Source organism: Amblyomma mixtum, chromosome 8 (genome assembly GCF_055824585.1).
Source record: "Amblyomma mixtum isolate Tamu chromosome 8, ASM5582458v1, whole genome shotgun sequence".
Classification (NCBI taxonomy): domain Eukaryota; kingdom Metazoa; phylum Arthropoda; class Arachnida; order Ixodida; family Ixodidae; genus Amblyomma; species Amblyomma mixtum.
In genome coordinates this window covers 138,920,666-138,938,345 of record NC_143019.1, presented here as the reverse complement: position 1 = coordinate 138,938,345, position 17,680 = coordinate 138,920,666, and the positions used below count along the sequence as shown (strand labels likewise).

Below are 17,680 nucleotides of genomic sequence, written 5' to 3'. Positions count from 1 at the left end.
ACCAGTGTCATCACGCAATTCGCCCAGAAAAATCCAAGGCGTCTACAGTTTCTGTTCAAGGAAGACTGACTGAGTGACTGTCGTTGCGTGTTTGTGAACATATTGTGCTGTGTGCTGGTCATCAATCCGGGTGTGTCGAGAACCCGTATGCAGCAAGACTGAGCACTCTTCTCCACGAAGTGATAGTATCTTTTTGCATTTTTATTAATTTTAATTGTTTCTTCGTTGATAAACTCCAATGTATCTCTCCTAGCCTCGCTTTAATTTGCTGTTTGTAATTTTTCTTTCATGTGTGTATTTTACTTATTTATTTTATTTGTATATAAATAAATAAATTTACTCCGCAAATAGTGCCTTTTTGCTACGAACATACCCCCCCCCTCCGGCGCCAACAACCAATGGGGCCCCCCCCTGCAAAAAATTCTGCGGACGCCCTTGGTGAGGGCAGGATGCTCGAGGTTGAGCTTTTGGCTGTAAATATCGGAAAAAATTCGCTGTTGCTTAGCTTGGTTAAGCCCGGTAATTGCGAAAGCAATATCCGTACCTACGCCATGGTTCAGCTGGTAGTGTAGCTGGTGGTTAGACTTGTGGCGATGCTTCTGTTATACAATCCAATCCAATGTAATCTAATCTAATCTATTCTAATCCAGTCCAGTCAGGCCGCCGTTCATGTGCACCGCCGTCGCACACGGACGGCGCGAGATCGCGAAGCAATATTAAGCCGCTGGTGGTTAGCACAGCTACTGCTTTGTAGCGACGTGAGACGAGCCTAATCTCTTCAGATGGATGGATGGATGGATGGATGGATGGATGGATGGATGGATGGATGGATGGATGGATGGATGGATGGATGGATGGAATGGATGGAATGGATGGATGGGATGGATGGGATGGATGGGATGGATGGGATGGATGGGATGGATGGATGGATGGGATGGATGGGATGGATGGATGGATGGATGGATGGATGGATGGATGGATGGATGGATGGATGGATGGATGGATGGATGGATGGATGGATGGATGGATGGAATGGATGGATGGATGGATGGATGGATGGATGGATGGATGGATGGATGGATGGATGGATGGATGGATGGATGGATGGATGGATGGATGGATGGATGGATGGATGGGTGGGTGGGTGGATGGATGGATGGATGGATGGATGGATGGATGGATGGATGGATGGATGGATGGATGGATGGATGGATGGATGGATGGATGGATGGGAGCGCCCCCTTTGAAACGGGGTGGTGGCAATTGCCACCATGCTCAGCTTTTCTTTATTTATTTTTTTTTTGTTTACTGTGTTGGCAATTCTCATTAAGATTCTTCATCACCTTTGCCTACGGTTTCCTACAATTCTAACCTTATGCCACATCTCTGCTTTTCAGCCACCAATCCTCCGTAACGCCACAATCGCGCTCCTAGCGGAGAGCGCAGGAGTTAGGCTCCGGTGGTGGCACCGCCGCGGCTTGCGACGGCGCGAGTCGGTCGCCCTCATGGAGGAAGGAAAACTCAGGAGAGGCCCTTCGTATTCCCCATGGTATTCCCAATGCATTGACGAGAATGTGGCGGAAGTGACGTCAAAATTTTGGCTTAAAAAGTCGGGCCACTAGCAACAACTTCGTGACGTTACGCACGCATCTAAGATTGCTTTTAAATGCAGCAAATAACCGCTCATTTGATATTTTGTTCGTCAAACTCGGTGTCGTTACGCGGAGCGATCGATGAAATGAATCTCGCGAAAAGGTGGCACTCCGGAACCGCGCTTCTACACGCGAAGAGGCGTTGCATGGAGGAAGGAAAGAAAGGAGAGGCCCTGACGTCACATTTTGTGAAGCTGCCCCGCAACCGGAAGTTGGCTCGGCTTTCCTCACTATCTTCCTTCTCCACCGAGCTACGGGTCTACGAGGCGGGTGCGGTGGGGCGGGTTTCGCGCCCGGCTCGCAAGCACTTCGTAAAAGAAAGGTATAAAAAAAACCGCGCCGCTTGCCGCTACACTCCTACACCTCCCTCCCCGCAAACACGCACCTAGACACAGACCGGCGCACAGGTGCGGTGAACCTTTTCCAGCGCCAGGCGAAGAAAGACGACATTGCGCGCCGCTTACAGCTCAGCTCACCATCCTCCTCGGGCTACCGTACACCCGCCGTGTGGCCTTCGAAACGCAGCTCAGTATCGCCGAGAGCGGCTTCATGTTTCTGTGCTGTTTGGTGAGGTGCGAAAGTTCGCTGATCAAAACAATCAACGCTTCTTCGCGTGTCGAAGCGCGGTTCCGGAGTGCCACCTTTTCGCGAGATTCATTTCAATGCATCGATCGCTCCGCGTAACGACACCAAGTTTGACGAACAAAATATCAAATGAGCGGTTATTTAAAAGCAATCCTAGATGCGTGCGTAACGTCACGACGCCAGGCATGTAGACTTTAACACGCAAGGCCGAACACACCGTGCCGAAAGCCCGTCCACCGCCACCGAGAAACACTCGGGCCCCTAGCAACAACGACGCTAACGACGCCGTACGCCGTTGCTAGTGGCCCGAGTTTTCTTAGCAACAACGACAACGTTGCTAGTGGCCCGACTTTTTAAGCCTAAATTTTGACGTCACTTCCGCCACATTCTTGTCAATGCATTGGGAATACGAAGGGCCTCTCCTTAGTTTTCCTTCCTCCATGAGGCGTTGATTGGTTTGATCAGCGAACTTTCGCACCTCACCAAACAGCACAGAAACATGAAGCCGCTCTCGGCGATGCTGAGCTGCGTTTCGAAGGCCACACGGCGGGTGTACGGTAGCTCGAGGAGGATGGAGCTGAGCTATAAGCGGCGCGCAATGTCGTCTTTCTTCGCCTGGCTTCGGAAAAAGTTGATCGCACCTGTGCGCCGGTCTGTGTCTAGGTGCGCGTTTGCGGGGAGGGAGGTGTAGGAGTGTAGCGGCGAGCGGCGCGGTTTTTTTTATACCTTTCTTTTACGGCTGTGGCTAGAGTTCCGTCCAAACGGAACTACAATTTTCGCTAGAGTTCTGTCCAGACGGAACTGCATGTAGCGATGGGGTTCCGTCCAGACGGAACTGCATCTGACACCATACAGTTCCGTCCAGCATTATCTGCCACAAGAGTTATGTCAAGACGGAATTAAAGCTGGCGTTAGGGATTGGAAAACCAGTTTGCTTGCAGAGTTTTGCATCTTCATTTAAGAAAGTGGCAATCCTATTCCGCCTAATGTGTGACAGGATATTCTGCTGCATCATTGTATTTTCCAAGCAGTCAGTGAGAAATGGAAATAGAACGAGTTTTGGCTTGGGTTTGTTGATGCGTTTGCATAATGCCTGTTGACCGTTTGTGTACGTCTTATTCTTTTTCGCGCTACGTCATCTTGCAGCACAAACAGCGACAGGGCTTCACATCACTTCGCAAAGATTTTCTGCACTCTGCTTCTAACAGTGTCATTTTCCCGATCCTACATGCATGCACGGAAGTTATGCCTTCGAGGATCCAACTAAGCGCAGTACGCGGACAGACATTTTGGTGCCGTGTGCATGCGTAGAGAGAACATGCAAGGTCTATTGAAATAGGTCGCGAAGCCGGAGCCCGAATGCGGTCCAGAACCAAGTGCTAGCGACATCAAATTAGGGGTGGAACTAAAGCGCCAAAATGAAATGAGTAGACAAACACGACTAGAAGAGGAAAATAATTAGGACATATTTTGTGTTTCAAAAGCATTCGAAAACAATTGCAGTGATTCCTTTTTAAAATGTTTTAGTTGTGTGCATTTTGTTAGAAAGTATAGCGCTTGCTTTGTAAAAAATTTTATGACAGCGTTCGCACAGAGCAGCGGTATAGTGTTCTAGAACACTATAGCCTCGGTATAGTGTACTAGAATATACCGAGGCCGAGGATGGCAGGGTTGCCAGGTTTGGCTACTTTGCGCCAAATTGGCTACTTTTAGGACCGCTTGGCGACACAAATTTCAACTTGGCTACTTTTTGGCTACTTTTGAAATCGAAGTTAGGACTGTAATGGACCTCTTTTTCTTCCAATGGTCCATGCATCTTTGCTTGTCAGAATGCCATACGTGAACACCATTATTCTGCGGTGCCAGTCTCTTTGTTGAAATTTTGCCTGTAATCATGTCCCAGACTTAAAATACTTCTCGCTCCTGAGTTCTCCCAGGCGAGATTCCGCCTCCGCTATGCAATGCTGTTATGTAGGTTTCCTTAGAACCAGCAAGATGAAATGTCCCATCTCCATTCACTCAATGCGCTTCAGCTAAATAAAGATATGAATTGCTACTTAGCTGATATACCTTGTTTCCTCAGTTGGATACTGGTTCAAAGCGCTTGATCGGCCACACATGCTAGCCCCACATCCAATTGGATGACGCTGAGAATTACAGTCTTGGTTAAAATTTTTCAGGGCAAATACGGTTTCCTTTTAGCCGATTACTGGGGAACGGGGAAGAGCAAAAGGCTTTGAAACGCGATGACTAAGGCTCTTTGTATCATCCAGCGATATCCCGAGAGCCATGAGTTCCCCAGTATACGGCTGAAAAGGAAGCCACGTGACTTGAAAAAATTTGACCAAGGCTGTGCTTTCTATGCCTTTTTTAGAACATATATGAAGGGCATGTGGCGATCAGCCTATTTTTGCAATATAAAGCTGAAAAAAGATCACAGGAGAGAAACGAAACAAGAAATAGGCACATCAAATCAAACCCTTGTTTATGGAGCAGTGAAGAAATTTCATGCAAAAATCAATGCCAGGCATGCCATGTACACACACACACACACACACACACACACACACACACACACACACACACACACACACACACACACACACACACATACATATATTTGGGAATTAAAATTGCCATGGCTGTGGCTTAGGAAGACCAATTATTTCTCCTCTGAAAAGAAGAAAAACTTTTCTGAATACTTTTCCCACACTGTCTTTCCCTTCAGAAATTCCTCGCGCGTTGCCGTGCTTCTGTCCCTTGGTGTTCATGTATTTCCTTTCATTTGATTTGCTATGCTTTTGTAATTTAGAGTTATTCGCATTCACAATTACCCTGCGTCCTGCAAGAATTATATATTTCTTGCGCCCTTTATGCTTCTGGTGACGCTTTTCTGCAACCTTGGCGCTATTTTTGGCTACTTTCGACACTTCGGCTGCTGGTTGGCTACTTTTTTGGCTACTTTTCAGCTTTTTGTGGCTCCTCTTAAAATTTAGGACCTGGCAACCCTGGATTACAGTGAACTAGAATATTCATAGGGTGGAAAGGAGGACGGTTGGCGGATGTGACGCCGGAGGGTTTTTCGGTTTTCTGTTTTTGCGGCATGTAACTCTCAAACCCAGACACCTAAAATTATGCCGAGGCCGAGGATGGCGCGCGTTTCAGAGAACGGGCGAACTCGTGTGTGCGCCAGCGCCTCGTTGCGCTGTCTGCGCTTTCGTTTCTCTCTGGTGAATCGGCCCGCTGCTGTTTTGGTAGATGCGAGCTCGGTGAATTTTGCTCTCAGTTCATGGTTTAGGCAGCCCTGCCTTTAACCTTTTCCAGACTGAGGTGAGTGCTGTCAAAATAATTCATTGTGCACGCGCGATGTTGTTTCGTACTTGCCCGCCAACTAGATAAGTGTTCGTCGTCACTCTGTCATCGCCTTGTGGCTTGTTGAAAGAGCTGCTGCACGACTGCGCAAGTGTGTGACGGTCTTGATTATTAATGCAGCGTCTTCTGATGTAAATTTCGTGACATCGTGGGGGTGAAGGCGCGCGAGGAGACCGCGGAGTGGCGTCGATGAGGTCGTTTTTTCGCGCTTGAAAGGACTGTTGCATGCTTGTTACTGTGCTCCTATCGATTGTCGGCTGCCTCTAACAAAGGTTTGTCTTTTTCAAGATTCATCTCCTTCGCTCATGGCCTCTGTACAATTTGGCCGCAGCTGTTATTTCTGTGTGTGCCAGCGTAAACGCGCTGGACTGTGGGATTTTACTGCCTTCCTCGCAGCTTCAGCAGATGGGGTACGTGACTTGCGCTGTCAAAGCGTCGGGATTCCCGACAGGAAGGTGGCGTTTACCTGTGCGGACCAGTTGTATGTTTTCCTTCCTTTTTCACGCGGTGCTGCAATGCAGGAGATCAGCTTCTTTGTGATACTTCCGAAGAGCGAAAGAAGGGGTTGCTGGCCAGCGGGGAGCCTAAGTTTAAATATGAGCTGGCTCAGTGTGAAAAAAAAACTGGCGTACCTCGGAGTGCCACGAACCTTCTGTACAGCATGAGACTGCAGCAATGCATTCATTGTGCTTATCCGCTCAGGCCCGTCACTGCCAAGTAACTCATGTGTAAGGCGACGGATGCCGCAAGGAATACGTGACTTCATTAGCCTTCAGCTAGCACTAGGTCGATGCCCATGGAAATATTTATCGTTTTACAACCTAAATAACTGCATTGGTGTAACTCTTTGCGTTTGTTTAAACATTTGGGATGGCTGTCCCTACCATAGTTTCCCAACACTTGTTCTGTGTGTTCCAATGCATTCGAGGAAGCTATGGGAAAGATTTCCAGAAAAAAATTAATGCATTCATAAGTAACAGGCAGTGCGTGCCTTTAAGCCGCTGCCAAGGGCACCGAGAGGGTATTCAGACAAACCAAAGATGACGCTGAGCCAGCATGTCTTTTGGAGGAGAGCTTTGCAGCCGCTGTGTGGACTTCATGTGGCTGTCAAGGGACAAGGCAGCAGCTGCTATAACCACTTTCCAGCGCAGTTCCATGCAAGCAGCATGTGCAGCACTTACTGTATCAGTGAATCCACTACACTGTTTCGTTTGTTGTAATTAATTGTTTTGGAAATGCACATCTAGTGCATTTACGAATTCATTCGTGTGTGTATCAACCAGCAGCTACCAATGTCGTTACTTTGTTTTTCTGCTGCAGCAGGAGCCCTCACTTGCTGTACTCAGTTCTGGGAACGAGTTTGTTGAATTCATCTGTGCAAACGGGCCGTGTTTGTAGCATTACTCTGATCTGCAGCGTGCGCCTTTGCTTATTTGCAGATCCTTCCACCAGCTGGATTCTACCTTGACCTCATTACCACAGTGAGCCGAGATTGGTATGGCGTAATGCATACTTTCGCTGTTTCCACCGGTTCAGAGCGTGCTCCTGGTTAAGTTTTAAAAAGTTTGAATTTTTGAAAGCATGCCCGCAATGTATTTACTTTTATTGTGGAGTGTGTATTTTGGCACCTCTGCATTTATGGTACGCTGTTGTTTGAAAAGTTATTCTGAGCACTTTCAGCTACATGATTTGCAGAGAGAGAAGTTGGAGAAACACCAATGCACCTATGTAATTTGCCTACGGAATGAAAGCAGCAGATTTAGATCTGTACAAGTCTGTACTAGATTCATAAGCAGACAGTGTGCCATGTAGAACAAGCTATACACAGCCTCTTGTACTTGTATAACAGCTTTTGTTCTGTGGGAGCACCCTTTATGTGAAGCTGCTGTGGTGGCTCAGTGATTGTTTTGCTCTGCTACTGACCTGAAAGATGCGGGTTTCCTAATGCCTAAAATTCCTAAAAAAAAGTCTTGTGTGGAAGCACTGTGCGATGTCAGTGTACGTTAAAGAACCCCAGTTGGTCGAAATTTCCGGAGCCCTTCACTATGGCGTCCCTCACAGCCTGAGTTGCTTTAGGACGTTAAACCCTCATAAACCATAAACCTTCATGTGCGGTGGTGTCCAAAACATAGCTTTGTTGAAGGTAACTTGGCATGTAATAGGCCACAGCTTCTTGCAACCACTTGAGAGCGTCTGTTGCAACTTGTATGAGGCAACATGCCCCCAGATCTGTCGCCGTGTATAGCAGTTGCTTTGGTATACTAGAATTCAAGACAACCCTTCGTCTGGTTGCCTTTGAGTCAGGTGCCCAAGTGGTTCGAAGTTGAAACTCTTAATGGACTACAGACACCTATTTTTAGTTGCATGTTTTCTTCTTGCAAATGATGCATTGAGCATTGAACTTATGGATCACCACTTGCTTTTGCCTGCAACTGCTAAATAATTTATAACTGGATTTCTTATTTCATGTTGTTCTCGTTTCGGTTTTATCAACCGAACAATGGCGGTGACATGTAATTGGCCTTTAGGTTGCGTCAGCAGGAAGAAACTTCACTATACATGCTTTTACGTAGGTTTGATTCAATACAACACTTACATCAGCCTGCTTCTAGAAATGGAATGGCAACAAATGACGTATCAGCAGTTGTATTGCCGTTTTTATCGTGTCTCACGTGACCTAGATACCAACTACACATCAGAGCCATCGTTCAGTTGATGAAACCGAAACAATGTCGGGAAGAAATACAATTCTAAATTATTTACCGGTCATAGGCGAATATCGCACGGTGGTACATGTATATTAATGTCTAATGCATCATTTTAAAGAAAACACGAAGCAAAAATTTGGTGTCTTTAGTATTTTAGGCACCCTGTGAAATACTCTTGTGGAAGTGCTACAGAGAGGAACGGAAGGCCCACTGCACTGGCAGCATTTTTGCTGTTTTCCTTCATGCGTTTTCTAACCTGAACAGTTTTTCTGTAGGTAATGTGCGAACACAAAGAATTGAAACTTCTGTTTCTTCAAGTGAGGACTAAATTTATTGTAATATCTAATATTTTATTATTGTATTATTAGTGCACGATTTATATTGATGATTCTTCTTCCAAAACTCCCGGGCCTTATTTAGCTCTCTTAGGCTGTTGTACCATTCTTTAAATCTCTAGAGCTGGTTAACTGCTTCATGTTTTTGTGCTTTCTGTTGTATATTTCTGCTCTGTTAGCAAGAAAGATTAATCTCCATCAAAGTGCGCCCTCCCAAACAGAGCGGTGACATGCTCGGTTTATTAATACCCCTCCGTCTCTTCGTTATACTCCTGTGTACATGCAGGTCTTTGAGGAACTGAAGTTTTAGTGCATAGGTGAGTGTATAGTTTGGAATTGAGATGTGAACTTGCAGTTGTAAACCACAATTCTCAATTTCACAGTACATGCAGGACATGGTGCATGTACTTGTTGTGGGATAAAGTAACACACCTGTCCCCTTTGTTTCAAACTGCATTTGATTTCCACTCTTTGGAGTGCAACTTTATTAAATCAAGCTCTGAATATAGAATGACAGCAGCAGCTTTGCTAGCCGGGCCACCATCAATGCAGACAACAGTACCGTCGATACACCCAGCTCTGTATGGCATTTGCGAGTGCACCGTAAGCACAGTTAGAGTAGTTCTAGGCAGTGGTGGCGGCAACGAAGGCAGCACACTATTGGAGAGATCAGTTGCCAGTGCTAATCAGTGGCAGTCGTGGAAGTAAGCCAGAATCTTGAGCTTCTCTCAGCAGCAGTCCTAGTGGGCAGGTCGGTGCAGGCATAAGTCATGAGCAGGAACAGGGCAGTCTGAAGTCCATAGTCACCACTCATGGGGAACGCTGGGACAGAAGAAGGTATCTGGGTTCACAGACATACTTTGGTGAGGAGTAGCTCAGCTGCAAAAGAGCAATGTCATTAGAGGGCAGGGACTGCGGAACTTTTTTGGGAGGTGGGGGGGTTGGGGGGCAGGACTTGGAGTTTGTTCAGTTATTTGTTTATTTATTCCATGTTTTACTAAAATTATTATTGAATTTTATTTACTTTTGGTTTATACTCTTATATTTTACTGCTCAAAAATATATTTGTTATTGCATGTAAAACTTAAATTGAAATCGGCAGCTTTATAACCTTTTCCAACCTAGCGACCACTACACTGGACATCAGAAAAAAAGTAATGAAAAAATCAAACAAAGCTAAATCAAAACCAAAACCATTTGGATGGCTTCTGGAAGAGACGAGCAATATCTCCATCATGATAGTTCCTCTCTTGGCCGCATCTTTTTAGGAGGGCAGCTTCCACGAGCAGACCGCCACGCGCGATGTGCTCAAGCAAACAATTTCTTTTAAAGTTTCCTCTTCATCCAATTCAAATATATAAATTCTCGCAAGTGAATCAAATTTCATTTTAAACAATGTGGTTAAAAGTTTGCCCTAGTTGTGAGTAGTTTTTTTTGCAATATGATAATATTTTTATCTCCAATGTACTGGTCACTAGGATTTAATTGTTCGTATTGTTCTAATCCCTGCGCAAGCAGGTTACATTTGATTTTCAATATTGTTTGGTGCCAAAATTACATAACTCCCACTATCGTTCGAGAAACACCCTGATGTGGATTTGTCGTGCAAGTAATATGCTTCTGAGCGCCATTTGGTTGTTTTATTTGTAGGAAAGACTCTCACTAATGAGGAAATTCAGGAAATTTTGTTTGGAGACTACTCAATCCTTGATGTCAATTCGTACTCAGGCGGCAAAGCGGAAAAATTCCAACCACAGTCTGTGCTTCATAGTGAAGAAAGTAGCTACAATTCTTAAAGTGCAGATGAAAATGTGCTACTCCTAGGGCAACAAATAAATCCCAGTGTTCAGTATACTGGAGATGGTTCTCCCTTGAAAACCGCTGTACTTACTGCCCTCGTAATTTGTTTACAAGCTTTTTAATAGCTTCTTAACGAGATAAAACCACCACAAATTTTTGTGCTCGCCACAAAAATTCGGGATGAAAAGGGATAAAGATGTAGATGCAAGGAGTGATCAGCTGCATTCAGAAAGTTTGCGCATAGTCTGTGTGAGTTCTGCAAATCACATTCATGAACAGGGGTCAGTAAATCAACTAGTACTGTAGCGATGTGATTGGTTGAGGATACTCAGATGAAATGCTTTATGACTGGCTATAAAGCAACTAGCTGAGCCCCGCTGTGCTTTACATTAATAATGTCCTAAAACTGAATGTCAGAAATCTCATCTGGGTGCATATATTAATTAGTCCTTAAGGTGTATTACAGTATGTTTAAGAAAGTGATGAATACATGCATGATACAGTAAAATACAGTGAACATTCCAGTAACCTGTATAAACATTTCTTTCATAACAGCTATATATGAAAATCAAACTTTATTTGGCGGTTAGCACTCCCCTTCCCCCCCTTATATGAATGTGCCAGTCATGCCAAAATTAAATATATTCATTCATTTACTTGGCCGTCATGTTCAACAATGGGAAATGGGCTCTTGCTGCTGGAGGAGTAAGGTAGAAATTGAAAGCTCCACCTTAAGGGTATGATGCGATGAGTTGAACGTAGTGGGTTCTTTCCCATAAATGCAGAACATCATTCTCTACTCTACATTCAGAGGTCCCTGGGAGTCCTCATACCACTCCTGGCGCAGTGGTTTAGAGGTGCCCCACTGCTCTTCTATGGCAGGTGCTGTCACCGGTGGGACTTGAGCGACAAAGGTTGCTCTTCCTGAGCGACCAATCATTAATTTAACTGCCACGGTCACCAGAAAATCCGGTGTCAGCGTCAGCATTGTGTGCGAAAAACCGCGTGCATGGCTCGGGCAGGTGGTGCCCATAGAGCAACCTAGGAGGCAGGTGGGCCATCTTGGTCACGTGACATTGCGACGTCATCACAACCTGCCCACCGGATAGTGAGCAAACTGCCTACTTTGGCAGATGACAGTTAAATTAATGATTGGTCGCTCGGGAAGAGCAACATGGGGCTCACCACTGGGAGCACCTTCCATCACAGGGCAGTGGTGCATCACTTAACTGCTGCACCACTGCGCCAGGAGGGGCATGAGGAGTCGCAGGAGACCGATAACGCTATCGTGTCATACCCTTAGGGCCGAGATTCAATTTTTCTTATTCCAGGTCGTGGTCTAAATCTGCAATTCCTTCTGTTTCGGTTGCTATAATTTTTTATCAACTGCATAAAAACCTGCATACTTTAATTGTGGCGGTCAGTGCAATTGCTTCATCCACTACGCATTTCACTGTGCTAAACAAAAACTTATTCAAGTTGTCGGGAAGCATGGGTAACCACAAGGGGAAAGTTGCACTTCTACTGCCAGGGCAGCTGTGGTGGTTCTTTTGTGTGCTTGCAGGTCCAGATCAGCTTCTTCAAGCCCTTGTGCTGCACTGACAGCATCCAAGCAAGTTGTATTCCTTCGGTCAAGGAGGAGGATGTTTTCTGAAAATGTTCTGCGAGGACTACAGCAATGCATCGATTGCTCCAATGATGACATACTGCATGCAGCATGAGAAACCAAATGGCAATAGAAAGAGCACATGCACATACCCTCACTGCCTCACAAGTTCAGGCTGCAGATATTATTTTGTCACAGCTACAAGACAGTGCTGGCACGCATATGTGTTTGTTCTATTGCTGTCTAATTTCTCACACTGTGCACAGTTTTATGTGCTGCCTCCAACTAGCCCAGCTTGCATTGCAACCTACATTCACGGCTGATAGGAGACTGTGCATGCAAGCTGCTGTTTACAGAAGTGGTATGCCCTGATATACAGGGTGCTCCGTATTTATCAGTCGGGGTTGTAAAAAAAATTATCCTGCGCAAACTACTTACGTGTTTGAACTTGAGCACTGGCCATAATGTAGCTTATGATAGTCTGCATTTTTCAATAATTGGTTTAAACATCAGAACTTGCTTGAATTGTCCGGAATCGGCGAAAAATTACAGTTGTCTACACGGAGAATTTTCGTCTAGGTAAGCGGAGCAGCATATTTGACAGGCTGTGCCAACTGGGGTACTGCGAGACCTACCCCAGCTCCGAGCAGGGATATTGTTTGCCTCGCAGTTCACCAGATGGCAAAGCCTCTCAAATCGGCTATCCCGCTCGCCTCCATGAAAATTCCACGCACAGACGACTCCAGTCCTTCACCGATTCTTGGCAGTCCAGGCAAGTTCCGACGTTAAAGCATTTATCGGAAAACACAGATATCATAAGCTACCCTGTGGTCTGTGCTTTAGCAGAAATAGACCAGTGGTTTGCGCAAGAGAATTTTTTTACAACCCTGACTGATAAATATGGAGCACCCTGTACATGGTGCCTGTACCATGCAGTAAATGCACTGGCAAAAAGTACTGCAAAAAGTGACCTACATTAAGATGGTCACTTTTCTTTCCACGATTTCATTCCAGAGTGAAACAGTTATATTTTACTTCTGCTTTCGGGAAAAAAGGACACACAAACACGTACAAAAAAAAAACTCACGCAGTGGCTCAGTGGTTATGGTGCTTGGTACCTAACCCGGAAGACGTGGGTTCAATCCTAGCTGTGGCAGTTCCATTTCTACATTAAGATGGTCACTTTTCTTTCCACGATTTCATTCCAGAGTGAAACAGATATATTTTACTTCTGCTTTCGGGAAAAAAGGACACACAAACACGTACAAAAAAAAAACTCACGCAGTGGCTCAGTGGTTATGGTGCTTGGTACCTAACCCGGAAGACGTGGGTTCAATCCTAGCTGTGGCAGTTCCATTTCAATGGAGGCGAGATGCTGGAGTCCTGTGTACTGTGCGATGTGTCAGTGCATGTTAAAAGACCCCGGGTGGTTAAACCCACAGCCCTTCCTCCACTATGGCATCCCTCATAGCCCGAGTCGCTTTGGAACGTTAACCCAATAAACCAGACCAAACCTGTTCTTGCAAAATGTGTTTCTAGTTCATCACTCTGATGCTTTCTGCTCTCATTTGGAACATAACACTGCACAGTGCTGTGATCGACAAGAAAAATGGCCTGTAGTTGATCTCCCGCTCTTGGCTTCCACTTACCAAATCCTGGCAAATCCTGCGGCTGATAGCAAGGGCCTTGACGAGTCGGAGAGTGCCGCTTCACGCATGCCTTTTCCGTGCCCCACTATTCGGCGGATCATGCGGGTGACATTGAGACCTGAGGTGCGGAGTGTCTACAGGGTGTGGGTGGGCTTTCCGTCATGTTGAACCCAGAGGCCAAGGACCCGAATAAGCGTGCATTTCTCAATGAGATGGTCATGGCTTCGGAGGCAGATAGAGCCAGGTGACTTGTAGCGGGGTCCGTGTGTTCGAATCACTTCAGTTTTTTCCAGGGCTTGTTGCATGCCACTGCTGGTGAAGAAATCCTCAACGGTTAGGATGGCTTTTCGAAGAGCCTCTTTCTTGGCTGCGAGGGAGCCCCGTGTAGACCTTGAGGAAATATTGTCTGCATACGTGGTGCAGCTGAGGTCCTGTTGAGCAGCTAGTTGGTGGGCCAAGGGGGCCGTAGCGATATTAAAAAGGAGTGGGGAGAGGACAGCTCCTTGCAAGGTGCCCTTATTATGAGTGTCGAAGGGTTGGGATCGCATAGTGCCTATGCCGATTGTGGCAGTGCGGTTGGAGAGGAAGGTGGTGATGTACTGATAGATGCGGGTGCCGCAGTTGATATGATTGAGGCTGTTCAGGATGGCTGTGTGGGCGATGTTGTCAAATTGCCCCTTGAAGTTCACCTCCAGATGGCATGCCCGTGAGTACGTCGTTTTTAGCAGGAGAAAGGCGTCTTGGGTGGAAAGTCCAGGGTGGAAACCGATCTTGTACAGGGGAAAGAGGTTCTTAGCATCAGTACGGTTTCAGAGGTGGGTATGAACGACCTGTTTGTAAATCTTGCCGAGGCAAGACATGAATGGGGCAGGGTGCCTTCACTGAAGGAGGTTTGTTGAACTTGGGAATGAGGATGACCTCCACATGTTTCCACTCTGGAGGGAGCTGTCCAGGGATCCATTGTTGCTCAATTAGGTATGTCGTAAATGCCTGAATGTTTTCCCTGGAGAGGTTACGTATGATGGCATTCATAATTTTGTCCACTTCCGGGGCGTTAGACCTGGTGGCCAACTGCACAGCAACATAGACATAGGTGATGGGGGCATCCAGTCTGGGTTGGGGAGGCTGGTGTATGGAGCATTGGATGGGGGCAGGTGGTGGGCACCAAAGTATTCTGTCTGAAGCTCGTCCAGCAGAGCTTGGTCGGAGCCCTTATAGGTGTGGGCTATGGTCTGCAAGGTGTGATGGGTGGCGGCTTTGGTGGTGTCCATGTTGAGGAGGCGCTGAGGATGGTCCAGGTTTCGGATGTGCTTAGTGCACCCTTGAGCGGAACACAAAACCGGAGCCAATTTTGGGTGGACAGCTGGGAGATGTATCCTTGGGCTTGCTCCATGAGGTGTGTTATGCGGCGCTAAGTGTGCGATTGTGCTTTTGTCGTCACCATCTATGTAGGAGGCCATGCCGTGCCTCCCAGATGTGTAGGAGGTGGTTGTAAGCTGAGGGGTATTCTACAATGCGTTGAAGGCAGCGGATGTTTTTGAAGTGATGTTCATATAGGAATTGGCTCCATTTTTGCTATGTCTGCTATGGATAATGATTGGGGTGCAGTCACCCGTAATTTATTCCAGTTTGTGATGCGGATGGTGCCCATTGATGTTTGGTGTTGAGGGGACAGGATACTGATCGACAAGACGAAATAGTCGCTTCCTAGGGCCTCTCCTAGGTTGGTCAAGGTAGCTCGTGGAATGTTTCGGGTGAAAGTGAGACCGGAGGAGGTATCGTTGGATATGTGGTTGTGCGGGCGGATGAGAGAGGTGAAGTCGGTGAGGAGATCTAGTCCCAGTGCATCTACTGCACTGTGTAGGGCGGCCCCTTGGGCGGTATCGGTGGTGCTGTAGGCCCATGTGGTGTGGGGTGTGTTGAAGTCTCCCAGGACCACTAAGAGAGTTGAGAAAGAGATAGGAAAGTGAAAGATAGAGGATAGGAAAAGGTGATTGTCGATTTCCCCCAGTCGGGTCGGGAGGCAACACAAAGTAGTGTGTTGCCTCTTCCGAGGAGCCTTAAAAGGTCTAAACGCTCGACATCGGCTCAACCTTCAGGATCTCCTTTTCCGCGGACACGGCGCTGCCGCGCACGGCTAAACATGGGTGCTCGGGTCCATAGTGGCACACTGCTTGCCATCATCCCCCTGCAGGGATGTCCCTGCGGATGCTCTGAAAGGCATGGCGTCGCAACTCACCATCATCTACATCTTGCAGATGCCCCTGCAGGGGGAAAAGATGAGGAGGGCAGATAAGTGTGAGGACCTGCTGCATTTGGGAAAGAGTAGGTCATCGAAGCTGGATGAAGGTAAACCTAGGTTTCTGCAACCTTGGAGAAGGGAAGCAAGTGCTATAGAGAAAGAAGGGCAGTAAAAAATGTGTTCTAATGCCTCATAGGACGTACAACCTCTACAGGTTGGGCTGGTTGCAGAGCCCTGGCAGAACCTTCGTTCAGCTGTTGGAGCACACGGTTGACTTAGCACAATTCTGCAATAGATCTAGAAGTGGTAGTTTCTTGTTTTAGGTTGGAGTCTATGAGTAGGCCTTGGTATCAGACTTTGCTAAGCCAGGGAATAGAGGCGCTGTGAAGGAGGAGGTTGGGGAAGGTGTTTCGAGCAGCAGGACGGTCTTGGATTTGGCTGTGGAGTGTGAGAGGCCAAGAGATTCAAGGTCTGACGTTGTCCAAAGAGCGATGTCTTTAGCATATATAGTTGTGTGGACGGCAGAGGGAGTTTCCTTAGGAAGGGGTGAGAGTACTCGGTTAAAGAGCAAAGGTGAAAGAACAGAACCATGAGGAGCTCCCCTGGGTAGGGTCCTGCTGGAGCTTAGGCAGTGTCTTACTCTGACATGAGAAGGCGGAGGAGATGGCCCGAGACTCCATGTTGTGAAAGTGCGGAGAGTATGGCGGAGTGTGGGATGAGGTCAAAAGCACTTTGGATTTCAAGTAAAAAGAGGAAGGCTGTGTGGTTTCTACGTAGGGACTGTTCGAGATTAGAAACAACATCGTTGACTGAGTTGGCAGTGCAACGGAATAGCCAAAGTAGAAGCCTGGGCAAGTTGGTAGGTACTCATTCTAAAACAGTGCAAACAAGACAAGGAGGACGGAAGGAAACGTACAACACGAGCGCTGTTGTTGTACGTTTCCTTCCGTCCTCCTTGTCTTGTTTGCACTGTTTTAGAATCGCTGTTGTTGTACGTTTCCTTGTCTTGTTTGCGCTGTTTTAGGATCAGCGGAATTAGCGAAAGTTGCTTCCAGTTTCGTGGAGAAAGTTAAAAGCCCTTGCAAGCAGGTGAGGCAGCGCAGAAACTTATGTTCGATGACCTTGCAAGCTGCAGAGGTGAGATGTATGGGGAGATAGTTAAGAGGGTTTCTTGCTTGCTTGCCATGCTTGGGGATGGGGGGTGACAACTGCAACGAGCCAATTGTCTGGTGGGCACCAGATTCCCAGATGGAGTTAAATGTATCCAGAAGGCACTTGTGCTCTAGTGTGTCGCGATTGTGGAGAGCCTGGTAGGCGATTCTGTCAAGACCTGGCTTCATGCACAGCCTCTCGCTCCGCCTTACTCCGCAACCTCTCTGCGAGGCTACTGTCCTTCTGCTCCACCCCCTCCACATCTTATGAACTCAACAGAGCCACCAGCAGACGAATGTGTCCCTGTAAAGAAAGATAAATGGTACCGTATTTGGTATCAATTAGATTGAAATTGGCATTACAGTTAAAGCTGGACAACCCAGTTGATTTTAGATTTGCAATTCGACTCTCATTTGAGCTGTCAAATGTCTGTTTCAGGTCCCAATCAAATTGTCACATTCCAGTCAGACATTGATGTTCAGAGGATGAATTTACAGTGCATGCTTGAAGACCTAAACAAAGTGCAGTGGTAGGCTCAAAATTATACGAGGAAAATTAATTTTTAACAGTTCGTGAAAA

At 46.7% G+C, this 17,680-nt stretch overlaps 1 long non-coding RNA gene across 1 annotated transcript; it reads left to right on the top strand.

The window, feature by feature from the left end:
* The first annotated feature begins 6,887 nt into the window (after positions 1-6,887).
* Positions 6,888-13,586, top strand: LOC149334613 (uncharacterized). The gene is made up of 2 exons (XR_016284771.1): positions 6,888-7,104; positions 12,017-13,586. It is a non-coding gene; the product is annotated as an uncharacterized LOC149334613 (long non-coding RNA).
* Positions 13,587-17,680: the final 4,094 nt, after the last annotated feature.